A 14531-nucleotide genomic window follows, 5' to 3' on the forward strand; every position below is an offset into this window, starting at 1 on the left:
GAACTTGGTGAGAGGCGCATTGTCCCGGTGCCCTTTGCCTTATCTCGTTGAAGTCAATATGCAATATCGTGTGCAATATGAGCGTTCAGGTAAATTTGCGTTCCATAGAAACGACCCGCTTACCCCTATCAGCTTCTGTTGACAAGAACATACATTTGATTTGGTGAAGTAAAGTGGCGAGGGCAGCCGTAAAATCATAGAATGTAACGACTGTATGAACAGTAGAATGTACCGAGCTCTAACAGTCTTGCTTCGTTCATCTGCTTAAAGGTTAGCCCCTCAGACGTGTGCGTTACGTGTGGTCAATTCATCATGCAGGCTTTAAATAGTACACGTAGACTTTTATATGACTTGGCGGAAAAGTAGAAACTCGACAAAACAACTGGGACGCTACTACTTATATGAAGTCAAATATGCATAAAAGAAGGCTATTTTAGGAGATGAGAATACGTCAATGATCAAGCAGGCTCATTTTCGCCACGCATCCAACGACCTCTGACTTGGTTTGAGTAAACCAAAGAATATAAAAAACATGTTTACGCTGATTGCTTGCTTTTCGAGACCAAAACAGAAATTGGCAAATTTTTGATGATGTTTGAGTCATTTTGTCAGTGGAAAAAGATAGACAGGCCAAACTATTTAGATAGTCTATCGTGTTATTCGAATCATTGGAGTGTTTTCTAGTAATCGGAGAGGTATTTCGTAAAAAAACATCTGCTCCATATAGCGGAACCTCGTGATCCTCATCTATAAATAATGCGCAATATATATATTGTGGTACTATACGTAGATAACGTGCGTTCTCTTCAATAAACGTGGTTAATAATTCGTTTCCATCGGCGAGAGCTGGGTTAACCCATGACCTGTTCGTCCTGGGTAAATGTACGCAGGTGGTAGCACAAGAGGTACTTGCTGAAAAGAAGAATAATAGCTAGCTTAAACTGGTGATCTTCAATGATGCGGACTGAAGTAGATGCTACTGACTGAGAAGCTTTTCGAAAATTGATTATGCTACGTTCGTTGAAATAATCGATTTATAATCTATCGGATAATCGATTTAAATTTGTGCTAAATTATTATGTAAATAATATAGCGAAATAGTGCTACGAAAAAAAGGTAGGCGATGTTTGCCTTTCGTTACGTTCTCGTATAGATTTCCGACAGGAACGCACCTTTTTTTGCCCATTCCTTGAGGACACGATAAATATAAAATTTTCAATGCGATAAGCATCTATCTGGTTTGGCGGTTAAAAGATCTGGGAACGGACCGATCCGAGTCTGAACCCGAAAGACACTTAGGCGTTCACTAAGCATTTTTGGCTCGTTGCACTGCATCAGACAGACAGCAGAGCGGTTATGTTTACTTCGGATGAAAACAAAGTAACAGAGCTAAATACAAAACGTGACCAAGTACTGATTTCGGTAAAAGAAGGCATAGAATAGTATCTTCTCCCTACTTGATGGGGATTGGTTTAAATCCACTAGAACATAGGAAATAGTACAGGAAGAAGATTATCCATCACAGCGGAAGTGAAACGAATAGTAGAGCTTAAGTTCCCCTGAAGGTGTACCGGAAATAGGCGAATCGAATTACAAAAGAAGAAAATGAAATACCAGTGCAAAAAAAAAAAAAAAAAAAAAAGAATGAGCTTGTTTACGATGCAACGATACGTGTCGAACAGTACAAGTTGTCTTGTGAAAAAACTTATTATTACATCTCCTGTCTCTTGTTTAAACATAGTGCAACAACTCGGCTTTCAAATATATACATAAAATAATTGAGGGGAAAAACAAATGATATTTTCTCACTACGCGTACCATAACATGGCATATAACTAAGTCTTAGTAATAGCCTTGTCTGCGTACGACACATGTCAAGCAAAGGTTTGTAAGTTGAACGCGTCGTGGCTCGAAATGGTATTTACAAAAGGAATAATTAAGGATACGCTACATTTGGGCATAGTCTTTGCATTTTGTCTACATATAATTTCTCATAACGTGAGCCTACATGATGGTAGACTATATACTTCAAAAAGGGTATATTAATCGTATTCGTGGTTGCCAACGTAAGTGATAGATTATCAATATATTTTTGTTCTGGCACGCGTCACTACAGATCTATGCAACAAACAAAAATGCTTAAGGTGCGATCACTGTTTACTTTTTTTTTCTTGCTTTTTACCGTCCTAACAAGTAAAGTTAGCCTAATACGATGCTTCGTTACTCATTATTTTCTTACGCTAGCCATATAGAAACCCGCCAACATTATCATGTGCTTCCGCCCTAACAAATCAACGCTGTTGTCTCCAGTGGATTCTGTGGTCTTCCGCTGGTAGTTTTTTTACGAGCACGACCGTAAAACATGGCTGACCGTGGAGAAATAACAGAGTGTATGTATACAGGGTCCGCCCGTTCAGCCCCCCAGACGCTGTAAGCCCCTCCTCCCCGCAACTGACAAACCAAAAGGCGTTGCCACCATTACTGCGATGCCGCCTTATATAATAATAATAATATTATATTTTTGAGCATTAGCTGCCGAAGAAAAGCGGAAGTAACCTCGACTGCGAAAACCGAATAAAGACAGAATTAAAGAGCGAGGCCACGTTGTATAGAGAGTGCACGCAAGCGTATAAGGTGACCAGAACCAGCTGTTAAACTAATACCATAAACAGTATTAGCTCACAGTTTGCCTGCTTATATCGATATTTCTGATGGAGCAAAATCCGCAATTGCTACACAAGTAAACGAACATACAACGCATTGGAAAATTAAGTTCTTAGATAAAACTCAATTTCTTTACTATTCATACAAATTGCAAATACATATATATTAATTGTTTGTATATATTCAAAAATGCTTCTCACTGTCCACGTTGCGCGAGTATTAGCTCAGATTTTATAAAGAAAAATATAAAAAAACATGCTTTCGGATAGCATGTCCGATTAGTGGTGATTTTAAATTTCGTAGAACAGTAAAATAGGCATAGATATCATACGTTAAATAAGTTATATTTTTGATGCTAGAATTACAGGCGATCTCACTGAGGAGAAATTACTTTTCAAACAATGTGAACATGTACATAAGAAACGAGTATTACATAATTCTAAAGCAAAGATACGCTTTGAACAGGAAAGGGCTGTGTTTGAAAAAGATCAAAGCGAGTGTCTGTACGATACGATCCCTATATACCCTTCCCACGCTAACTCTATGCTAACGTTAAACAACCAATTCAGGGGTACCATTCGTTGTTTGCGTCTAACGGTACCCTAAAGGTTAGGTTCTGCACAATAACTTTTGTTCGATGAAGCCGAAATGGAATAACGGTTTATAGCAATTTTTTGTCCATACACTTCAACGACCTCAACAAAAGCCTACAATCAATTCAAATAGTCTTCTACTAGTCAAAGGAGAGGCATTAGAAAACAGCTGAACAGAAACCACGTTTCGAGGGGCTGCCAGGGACAATCTGACAAAGTCTTAATAGTCCGTAAAAGTCTTCGAATAATCTTGCCTTGTACAATGGCCGTCCAAAGAGGCTATTAGTCCTTGCGCCATGGAAGGGTGCAGCAAATCGGGTCCTAAATGAGAAGCAAATCCTTCGGAGAAGAAGTGAACAAACAGCGCGAAATGCCCCTCATTTATTTCAATATTCTCGACAGGAACACTACAGTTGTGGCAACAACGGCCCCCCCGTTGTCAATTAACTAATACTGAAAGAATCACGTTTTTCGTTTTCTTGAAGCCAGTATTGCAAACCGATCGAACTTGATAGAAAAAGTCATATTTGTGTGAGTAAAGAAAGCAATAAGACTATAAACTAAAAAAGTTGAGTAAGTTTATGTTCCGCAAACGGGTTTTCTTCCCTAAACTATATTTTTCTAAACTATATTTGCGTTACTATTTTATATATTTTGAACTAAAAAGCTCGACTCTTGGAATCATTGCATAAGCATTATTTCAACACGCAGCAAAAGCTCGAATAAATTTCTCGCAAATGTTATACTACACGATACATTGTCTTAGGTTTTTGCATCGAATCCTCTAAGCTGTTGTATAGGTTGCAACGGTCTTGTCACCAAATGGAAAACGCAAAGTTTTTCATTTAAATTCTAGCAAGGGAAAAATGTATTATGTGTTCGTTCGCCATCACTGTCAACGACCTTTCCCCGTCTCTCGTTATTCTTTCTGATCAGAAATTTCCAGGTCCGGTGTTGAAGAGTTCTTGCTTTTGTCGACTTTATATTACCTGCTATTTGTAACAAGTCCACATAGAAACCTGTCGCTGCGACTGCGTGTTGGCCCGTCCGGTGACAATAATAAGCAGTGTCTTGCTGGGCTATCTTCGGTAAGTCGATGTTTGTATACCTGACGATTGTTACATAGTTGCCATTTATTTACTCGCCTTATTGACGACCAACGGTCTTCCAGCGAGGGTGCAAGCTAGAGTAGAGTAGGTATCAAGAATGCATTTTCAGAACTCGAATTCAGACCGAAATTCCACTCGTCTATCAATGAAATCGTGACGAGCTTATGGGGGAAGAAAACATGTTTGAACAGTGTTAAAAGGAAGATAAACCGTGAAAAGGTAAAGGAGGATTTGATAAAACAAGATCATATTTTCTTGATTTATATCGTCGTAACGATTTTACTTAACTAAGCAACCTACCAATATCAACTGCCAACCGAACAGCTCGTATATTAAATTCTAAGCTTTCTAATATAATGCAGAACTGATACCCTGATATGCTGTGCACGGAGTCCCTATGTTGTTCCATCTTTTCATTGTTTTCTTAGTGATATACGAAGTGCAGGCATGAATCCGGATTCACTCGTAAAAATCGAAGCGGTAGCAAAAGCTACTAATACGACACATGATCTTTTTCCAGTAATAGTTTCATATTCATTCTATTTCTTCACATAACACGGATTAGACATTTCTCCTGGCAGGGGCTTGAAACAATGGCACTGAGACTCAGTTATGGATCTTTTTTATGATATATATATAGATTTATCAACTCAGTGAGAAAAGATGATCTTCCATGAAAAGGCACGATCGTTCCAATGTGCAGATCAGATATTCAAGAACCCCAAAGCAGATATAGACAGAACAACAAACCTGGATTTTAGCAATAATGTATGTGTATTTTTATACTTAGTAAGTGCTTATTAAGCCGTTTTAGTACTTAGTGAGTTGACAATGAGCAACTTTTTCATTAATATTATTTATCAACATAACTATATAAATATCAATTCACCTATAACTTGACACGTCAGCTCTTGTCTTATATCTTAACATGGAAATTGAACATTCAGTAAAAACGTGCAAGCATCGATAGTCACAAAACGTTATCGCTACAGACATCATGTATATTGCAACTGTTATGCTTTTAAAGCAGCATAAGCTCGAAGCCACTAGTTTTTTTTACCTCTCGTTTTTTTTGTTATTTATTAGAGTACTAGCAATGTAGCATCACAAATGAAGGCACTTATGCCTTCTATTTTCGTTTCCTCAGATCTCGCCACTCGAACTCGTTCTGCCGTCGCTGCTGGCCATCGCGTGCACCCTTCTTGACTGACGTAAAGAGTGTGTATTCGCTTTCAGGCTATGACGGTTCAAAGCGAAGTGGAAATCTCTTTTAGAGCTCGCTCTTCTAACCTAGTTTCGGTCTAGGCGGTGGTGTAGCCTCTACCAGCCTTGTACGTTTTGCGCAACAGCCAGAATCCGAGAACTCTAACGACCAATAAGATAACGACTTCCTATGGGAACAGGGCAGCAAGTAGACGGAGACCTACCAAAATGATTTGGCCGTGTGTGGCAAACTGGAAAACCAGGACCCGCTCGTTTAGTTCTCGGCCACTGTTGTGCCGTTACTACTTCTACTGCCCCGTATCCCATACCCACTTCATTGTACTAAAGCTTCCAAAAAAAGAGTAGTTCGCATGAGATCGCTCCGACAAGTTGCATGCAGTTGGCAGTTGCCCTTTATGCTAGGCCGAGCACAAAGTGTATATATATATGTAATGCGTCGACGATTCTACTGTTTCTTGCCCATGTCGGACCATAGCATTTTTTTTTATGACATTGCTTGAAAAAGTCAACGAACGCTAAATGATTATTTAAATCTATATATATATTTTTATATTAGTAGGTGAAAAGACTATACGGGGCGAACTGGACGGAGCACAAGTTTGCTACCGACGGCGGATTCACAACACCAGCTAAACACTAACCCTGAGGCAACTGTCTGAAAGCAAACGCAGGCCTTCGAGACTATTCGAAAGGTGAATGAAAGACAGTGGATAGGTGCAATGAATATTAATCATTGAAGGTTCTCGCCTCAGGCCAGACTAGCTGTGCCTTCTATGGTGCGCAAATGCTGGTAGAAAAACAATGTCGTTGTTGGCTTTTTCTAATCCGAGTCCCTCTTGCTTTGTTCACTTAGGAATGTTTTATAACAAGGTTTAGAGAGAACACTAATAACAATTAGTAGTGTTCTTTTTTTTTATTAGAACGTACTTGTTAGTGCTCCATTACGAGATACAATTATTATTTGTTTGTTCGAAACTGTCCCTACAAAACTAATTGGTCAAGCGCGATGAGCATTAAGATGATTCTTCACCCTAGCGCTATTATCACTATCATTCCGTTTGATTTACTCAAGGATAACAGGAGCTGATAGTGAAGCTCAGTCTTTGAGATATTATTCGATAGAAACCAGTTTTAAGAATACGAAGAGGATTGGTGTGGTAAAAATGATAGTTTAATTAATTGAGAAAAACCTTCCACAGTGATATTCAGTTTGTTTTCGGCCTAGCTTCTCGGCCTGTCTATTGCAAAGTCTTGCTGATGCATCTAAGTGATGTACATGGTCCCGGTTGAAGGCTTATGTTGATTGACAATTTTGAAAGCTAGGACGTACTTCAAACCGTCTTCTTATATATTGACAATCTTCACTCGAGCCGTCGGCGTCGGTCTTCGGTTCGCAAACATCTCTCACGTTCGAAGGTTCAACTTCAACACTCTGTGCACGTTTGATAAACAGAAGACTCAGCGAGCCTCTAATGCGCGCGAGATCGGCGTGGATACAAGCTAAGGGCGTCCAGTACCGACAACGTATTGCTTACGCGTCTATTCCTTCAGCAAGCCAAGGGCGAATTTGAATTTTTCGTCATACCGAGCAGTCATTACCTTTGATTCTTCATAGCCGCCTATTGCTTTTGGTCATGTGCTACACGGGGGCATCTCCTCTTTCTCCTTGTAACCCACTTTCTCTTTATGTAACCGTAGCCACAGACTACGCTTCGTTCACTGCTATTTTTCATGAGAGGGCACATTACCATCGATTCAGTGGGAAAACGTTGAATTCAAAACAGCGAGTGGCAACCTGTCCAGTGATGTTGGCAAATTCGAACGGGATAAGGCAGACGAAGACGAAGCGGCCACCTTTATGCGGTTCGACACGATGGTGCCTACAACGGAGCACCACTTTATCGCATGGCTCATTCTATTTTTCTTGGTTTCCTTCCTTTCCGGCAACGTGCCTCGAGCGCCAATAAACACTGCCAATTCCGGTGCGACAAAGATCATGCCACGGGATCTTTGACGTGGCCATCTGATGGACGATCGCATGCCAACGCATCTTTTTCCGTCACACTTGCAAACCAAAAAAGCCGCGAGTCTCAATTGCCACTAGTGACCAACATTTCTCTGTGATGACTATAACTATTAGTTGTTCGGCATCGTTATGATTATCGTCACCAGCATCATCAACATCAACAATGTCGTAATCATGATTTAATTTGAACTTAGCCGCCGGTAGGGCGGTAAACCAAAAGAAGACGGAGGTGGTCGGGTGTCAACCGGCCACATCTGAAAACAGTTTGAAAATATGCAGATTTACATATCCTCAAGATATGCCCTTTTCAGAAGGTACACAGACAGGGTTCTCAATGCGCAACATTAAATCAAACCCGAGTGATGGCTGACTCCGAAACAGCGGAGTGAAACGAAAAACGAGCTAGATTTTAGAATTTTTTTTACCTCCTCCTAATGTCTCCTGCGGTGTCGGCTCCTTTCAAGTCCGTTGAAGCTATTGAGCAGTGCATAATTGTTACGTTCGGGATGAAAATTAGCATTGAATAATGCATGCTGTGCGTGAACATACACTTTTTTTGCGATGACTTCTTCAACACAATAAAGAACGAAAACGTTATTTTGACAAGAGCCATCGAATAGGACCAATACGAGCGCGTAACATACAGCAGCGTAGGCCTACAGAGAGTGGGGACGTGTGACATTAGGTCCGGATGTCTGTTTCCAAATGTATGTTAGTCCCTTTTGCTACTGTCTTTCAAGCACACGCATTTTTTCGCTACGACTAGTATTATATAAGTACTATTTAGTAATACTAAACAAATAAGTATTAATAGAGCTTTTATGAATATAAGTCAACAAACTGCTTGATAGTGTGCGTAGGGCCGCTCGTACCTAAAGAAAAAAGTAGAATAGTTGTCAAAGGATAAATACTGCATTACATTGCCTTCAATGGGCCTTATGCTGTGAATGCGACTGATTCTTCGTTAATACAGCCCATCTTCCTATGGCGACTTAAAAGATAGCAATTAAGGTAGGACTTCCAATGTAAGCCTTATTACCGTGTCTCCATCGTAAACATAGACTGTGGCACTTCTTCGAGCTTGCTTTGCTCCTGAGTAACGCGTGTTATAGATAGGACTGGCTATAGAAATATATAGTCGCGTAAACTACATGAATCTTAAACATTACTAGTACAAATATTGCCGGTACTGATACAGTAAACGTGAGCAACAAGACAAAAGATCAAAACTTTTTACATCATAAACACGTACATTACAGACATACGTAACTTAGTTTAATATCGGTAGTGTTTGAATGAATGTAAGTGTAAAAGTGTAAATAAAGTGTAAAAGTTAATAAAATTTTAAGAAAAGTTAGCAAACGATTTTATAAAAACTAAATAATGAGGAATCGACTTCTAATAATAAACTGGGCCATTCTGGTGTTTCCGGCACCCCATAAAAATTATCTAACAACAACAAAACCGGATAACAGCTATCCAAATGAATAATTTTGTAAAGGTAAATTCTATTGTTAGCTTAACAACACGATGCCTCTCTGTTCATTGTTCGCAATCGTTCTTACATTTGCAGTGTAAATTAAATTACTACTGGCTCGTACATATACAACCTCACGAACCTTCAACCTTGATGTTGAGAGGTCAACAAAAACCTTTACACATAGTCTTCTGACTGAAAACATATTGGCACACAGCTCACTAGACGGTATGGTACAAAAAAAGAATATCTATATAAGTAGGTACTTGTCTATTGAAATAACTTGTAAAAATATAATGGTACTTCCTCGTATGAGGATGCCACTGGCCTTTGAGATTTGCAATGCAAAAAAAAATGAAAATGCAAATCGCGAATTCTTATTAAAAATTCTATGTAATGTAATATTAGGTATTTTTTCGAATTATACAAAAAAAGAGCAAATGTATGTGTTCCAATAGGAAAAATCGTATGCGAAAACGGAAGGCCTATCTAAGCTTCAGCTAGTTCTGCCGTTGCCGCTACACCAGCAAAAAGTCGACGGCGTCATCATGCGGCCGATCCGGAAAACCACGAGTGCATGCTGCATCCAGTGGCCGGACCGACGACCCCCCTGCGTCTCGGCCGTAGTTTCTTCTTTCATGTACTTGCAAATATGCAAATCTTGGTTCTGTCGTAACTTATTCCACTTCTTTGAAGTTGAAAACTTGCAACGACCCTGCTCTGTGAGTTAGGTTGCTGATTATGAGAGTTTTAGGGTGACATATTATTATACTTTTACATTCATGTTTTGCTTGCGTATACGAGACATATATATATATATATGTACAATTATACTTTTATCCTGGAATAGCAAAAATTCTATTTATTTCGTTTATATATATATTCTGCTTGTGTCAATATTACATAAACCTGTTCTCGTTATTCATATAATTAATGTAATCTTAACCTTATACAAATGGTAGTAATAGGAGGAAAAGACACAGAAGGAGAGTTCCAACGAGAAAGGAGTGCAAGGATATTCGCGCCCACCATAGCTAATTATGCGGCAGCTCGACCCTTAACAGTGAAATTTTATTAAAAAAAAAATGCTATTTCAAAAGGCGAACACAGGATCTCAAAGATGGTACAATCTATTAACAAACAAAAAAAAAGGACAAAATGTACATTGTGTTTGTAGCGTTTTAACGGTAGTCTCGATTGTGCAGATATTTCATACGTCATATATACTGAATATTTGTACATAGCCAAAACAACTTTTGGTGCTGATCACTGAGCAAAAACTTGAAAGTTTAATAGCTTACACGCCGTAAAGACGAATGGTCATATGGTTTTTACTTTCTGTGAACATATTGAACAGCTTACCGCGAACACGATCGATTTTTTTGTTAGAAACCTAGTGAAGCATCCAAAATCTGGACATAAAGGAATACTTAATCTGAAAATAAAACAATTGACGAATAAAGGTGACAAGTCCGTCCTTTCAGTATCATTTAATAAATCTTTTTTGCCTTTCGCCCAAAAAAGAAAGTAAGCCCAAATCGAGCATGAAAACTCTGGGCCTATGAGAAGCCTAATACAGAGACCACGTGTTTCGTTACCTTCTGCTATGAATTCCAATAGTCACGAATCAAATCCTGCCGGATCTTCGTTTGTTCGCTTTGTAAACATCTAAAACAACAACGTTCAGTACGAGAGCTAATCAAGCAGCAGATATATCAATTAAATTTATATCTATATGATTACGCTGCGATCATGACTAAACGCTGCGTGTGTTATTTTATATTATGTTGATAGTAGTACCGCAGTAAAAAAAAAATGAACTATTCCAGTAACAGGGTGCGGGGAATGAGTGTTTAGCTAGCAGGTCAAATATTGACGGTGCTCTCTAAACGATTTGAGTTGATTTATTCGTGCCTTTTTGAACAACTCCCAGCTGCTACGATATTGAGCTCTTTGCCTTTTGCTCAATGTTGACATGTGGCCATGGTAGCAGCCTAGAGACTTCGCCTCGTCATACTGCCTAACCTGGTAATAGTTGATAAACAGGTAACTGGAACACAACTGTACAGCTATCTGGAATTACGCGCGACCATTGTGCGCTTTTATAGGAAATAGGGCACACCTTCCATTGTTTATAAGCTTGGAAATTTTTGGTGAGGTGCGCACGCAGATTTTAGGTGTTCTACGAATCTTAGATAAATATCGAACAAGGTTGTGATGAACGACAGAAATTACAGGGTAGGACAATAGGTGTGAAGGCCATAGGTGGGAAAGACTGCGGAATCGATTGGTCTAAGTGGAAAAATGCATTTGAGGAAAACCACATCAGAGGTTCATATTTGATGTGATGAAACCAGTAAAACGTTAAAGCTATAAAATGTCGGAAAGTCGTCTTGGCGCTTTACAAAAGCGGAAAGACAAAACAGGAGCAATGGTAATTCTGCTGCGACACTGTAAGACGAATGCTGGTGAAAAAAGTGCAAGAAGTGGCCTACCAAGTGGGCCTACTAAGGTATGTTGTGACGATTTCATGATTTCTAAGTGGCAAAGTGTCACGTTCATCATATGACGACTTGACCCTTTTTCAAACCGATTCCAAAAATGCTCCAGCAGTAGTAGTAGTAGTAGTCCAGTCCTAGACACGTCTCGTTTTAGTCATACTGAGACGCTGGGACTCTAAACCGTGAATTTTCTAATATTAGACAGTGCAATTTTGCTTGTAACATTATTGATCCGTGGCAATTGTCGACACCCTCAACATTATTATTTAAGCGTTTCTTTTTTCTTTTACAGACAAATGTGCCTGTCTGCCTGCCTGCCTGCCTGCCTGCCTGCGGAATAGAGCCTTTCCCGCGATAGGACGATATGGTTATGGAAACTTCATAATTCTTTTTATTGTTTAGATTTTCCAAGTCACATAGTTCAATAGATAACATATTGTTAGTTAGCAAACATCACAAATTATGCATTATTTTTATTTAATTATATTGTTTTGTTGCTGTTTCAACTGTAATTAACAGCCATGCTCAATAGGTTTTCCAGCCGATAAAAAACGCAACCATTCGATCTATTGTAATAACTTTCTCATCAGCAGTTGTTCTAGGTACACGTATATTTTAGCTGGTCATGAAATGTACTGCTAGGACAACTATATAAAATACTTAACTCGCTCTCTCGTGAGCTATATGATTAAGGCACAATATTTAACTGTGAATACAAGATAAAGCACTGATCTGTTCCTTTCGTATATTCTATTTATCAGAAATGATATAGTTTCCCTGAAAAACGTATCGATTGCATTTCCTTTAAGTTACGATACCACATCGATATGAGGATCTATAGTTTCTGTTACGGCCGACAACTATCAGTTTAATATCATTCACGCACTGGCTTCTGCCAATCTAATATAAATCAGGAGTCTTCTTTCTTTCTGTTTGTATCTTACCTACTAGTTAAAGTTCTTTTTCGGTTTACGCTGCAACTTGTCCATTGCCTAATTCATTGTCGACCAGTGCCTGGCGAAAACGACGGCGTGCGTAGCGGCTTGCGTCGTCCAGGACCCTTCTTCAGGGCTGTTACAAGACGTCAGCCGCAAAAGACTCCCGATGCTAGCATAGAAGCTGTATTATAGGAGAAAGACAATGAGCAGGTGAGAGAAGCACTGTTGGCCAACTACCCAGTTCCACAGTAGCATTAGGCCACAGGCTGCCACCAATAGTTTCCACCGAGGCAAACAACTGTAATGGCAGGACGCTCGAATAGAGCCCTCGACACTGGACGGACGGTACCGTAGAAACAACGGTGAGCGGTTACGTCGGCCGAGCACTTCCATTATCGACTTTATAGCGCTGCCGCCCCCGCTGGCGCTAGCCACTGAGTCGTTGTAACGGCTGGTGGGCAGCAAAGCGAAAGCACAAAACTTCTTTCCCTGGTCGATCCTTCCCTGTGTAACTGCCTATCTGCGTATGGATATACTTTTTGCGTCGGTGTATCGAACCGCTCTTTCGGCACCTCTACTCACTCATACACCGCTAACTCTCCGGTGGGTCCTCTCTGTCTCGTACTTTTTTTTTTTTGTAAAACATCGGTTGCTCGAGATCGGCGTACAATCAGGCAATGGCGTAATGAACTGAACGTAGCATACCGCTAGCCTTGTATTTTGCTGGACACAGGACGGAAAGGCTCTACGGTGACAGTGCAGTGGTAAATGCTTTTCTTCTACAATAGAAGTCTAGGGAAGCAGTTCGGGTTAAAAAAAATAAAGCAAATATTTAAGCCTGTCAGCGAAAGCAGGCTGCCAAGTTAGCTTCACTTCTAATTGTTGCACGTATTATTATTATTAAACTGTCTAGATGAATACGTCAAATCTGGTATAATAGATATAAATGTAGTTTCCCTATTTTAGGTCACACTGCACCTAAGAGAGAAGGTTGTTATCTAAGAAAACTCTACAACATAGCTTATAATTCCACAGTGGTAATAAGTGAAACCTATATCTATATACATGAGTATGTTCCTTCGAGCGTTCGATGCTCGATAGAAAACAAGTTTGCATTAAGCGTTTAATTTTAAGCATGTATAATTACGAGGATGTATTGTTTTATTATACTATTGCTGTTTCTATTAGGGATTCGTTATAGCCAAAACACTTTTAAGCAGGGAAATTTAACGTTATAGGTCTGATAGACCCGGTTAGGGCATCTATTGAAAGCAGCATCATTACGAACCATTCGCTGTATCTTTGTTTGTTCTTCCTGGGCTGATGCATGCGCAATAAGTCGTCGGTGCACGACGCGTAGATCTATTTTCGACTTTTCTTCCGTTCCTTGGCCTACTTATTCGTGTTCTAAAAGAACCGAGCACCTTAATTTAGACGCTGGCCGCGTAAGAGGTACTAGAAGTGGCACGACTGTTTGGCTATGCGAATTCACGTTTACTCAATCCTCTGGGAAACTCTTAAATTTTAGAGTGACGTGGAAATAGGCGATATAGAGAATGGCTGATGGTGCACGGGAGCTAAAGAGGAAGTACATTGGCCTAGAACATAATACTGCATGCACTCATATGCATATATATACTGCCGAGTTGTGTCAATATTGGGCTTGTTTGTTTTAACGTCCAAGCAGATCGATGCATGGCAGAAACTTGTCTCGATAAATTAATGGGAAAAATGTTGATACTATAAAGTTACAAGAAGACCAATAAAATGATTTGAAAGCAAAACTGACCTGGCAATGCATTTCGCTCATTTGCAGTATTTCAGCAAGAAGGACTCGAGTAGCGGAACTTCACTTGAATGTCGTCCTAGATGTGCTAGTAGCAAAAGCTAAAGAAGAACCTTTCGTACAAGCGGTCTCTCGAAAATCCCTATCGTGTCATGTCTTCTTGCCACGTTGGATCGCATACAAGCTGAGTAACAATGGTAGAACACTTCGGGG

At 39.7% G+C, this 14531-nt stretch overlaps 1 long non-coding RNA gene across 1 annotated transcript; it reads right to left on the bottom strand.

Moving 5' to 3' along the window:
* Positions 1-388: 388 nt before the first annotated feature.
* Positions 389-14457, bottom strand: LOC111267417 (uncharacterized). Its single transcript, XR_002684604.2, has 3 exons — positions 14322-14457; positions 13821-13939; positions 389-912 (listed from the first exon to the last, which is right to left on the bottom strand). It is a non-coding gene; the product is annotated as an uncharacterized LOC111267417 (long non-coding RNA).
* Positions 14458-14531: the final 74 nt, after the last annotated feature.

The sequence above is a fragment of the Varroa jacobsoni genome, unplaced genomic scaffold (assembly GCF_002532875.2).
Source record: "Varroa jacobsoni isolate VJ856 unplaced genomic scaffold, vjacob_1.0 scaffold_1181, whole genome shotgun sequence".
In the NCBI taxonomy this organism is placed as follows: Eukaryota; Metazoa; Arthropoda; class Arachnida; order Mesostigmata; family Varroidae; genus Varroa; species Varroa jacobsoni.